This window comes from Lottia gigantea, assembly GCF_000327385.1.
Source record: "Lottia gigantea unplaced genomic scaffold LOTGIsca_193, whole genome shotgun sequence".
NCBI lineage: Eukaryota > Metazoa > Mollusca > Gastropoda > Lottiidae > Lottia > Lottia gigantea.
In genome coordinates, this window is record NW_008708372.1 from 45975 (window position 1) to 46921 (window position 947).

Sequence of the window (947 nt, forward strand, 5' to 3'; positions counted from 1 at the left end):
CGGGAATGGTTGGAAAAACGTTTAGTTTTAGAGGTGAAACTTGCGTTACCGCATTATCATCTTCACAAGTTCTCCATACGTTTTCATCGTAATTATCTTCTATTTCTTTAATGCCTAAGGTTTTGTTATTTCTTCTTATCAAACAGAAATGTTCTTTGTGTAAATAAAAAACCCAATCTAATTCTTCGGTTACTTTCTTTGGTTGAAAATGTCTATGTTTGGGCATATATATTTGAAAATTAGTATTAAATTTCTTATTGAATTCGCAGATTCTAGCAGTTGTCATAACTCCTTTTCTGTTTGATTTTGAAAAAGTGTTGATGAAATCTTGAAATTCTCTCGTGTAGTCTTCGTTTAAAACACGATTAACGCACTTTACAAAGCAGCATCCATCGCTCGGTATATAACAATTTATACCGATATAAGTAGTATATGTCTTTTCGGATATGACGCATTTCACTTCTGCGCATGCGCAGCTTTTTCAATGCGTCATATCCGAAAAGACACAACTGTTAAAATGTATTATAACAGACTCCCGAAACTGTTAAAAATGTATTATAACAGACTCCCTAAACTGTTAAAAATGTATTATAACACACTCCCACCCCAAACTGTATTATAAATTATCCAAACCACAGACAAGAATCACTAATAATAATACAGTATAAAATAACCGCATTAAAAATGTCTTTAATTTTAAAACACGAACAAAAAAAATTCGAAGGAGACGGTTTCTTCTCTGCGCTAACATCTCTCATCCCGAAAGTGGCCAATTTTGTCTCAAACAACAAATCGCTCATTTCCTCAGAGGCGCAAGCTCTTGGATCTGTGGCAAAAGCAGGAGTAAATATTAGCGATGCAGTGAAAAAATCTGACGAACTTAAAGAACTGCAGCTAATAAGAGAACTAAGAAACAAGAGACTAGAACGACAAGCCCTAGAAAAACA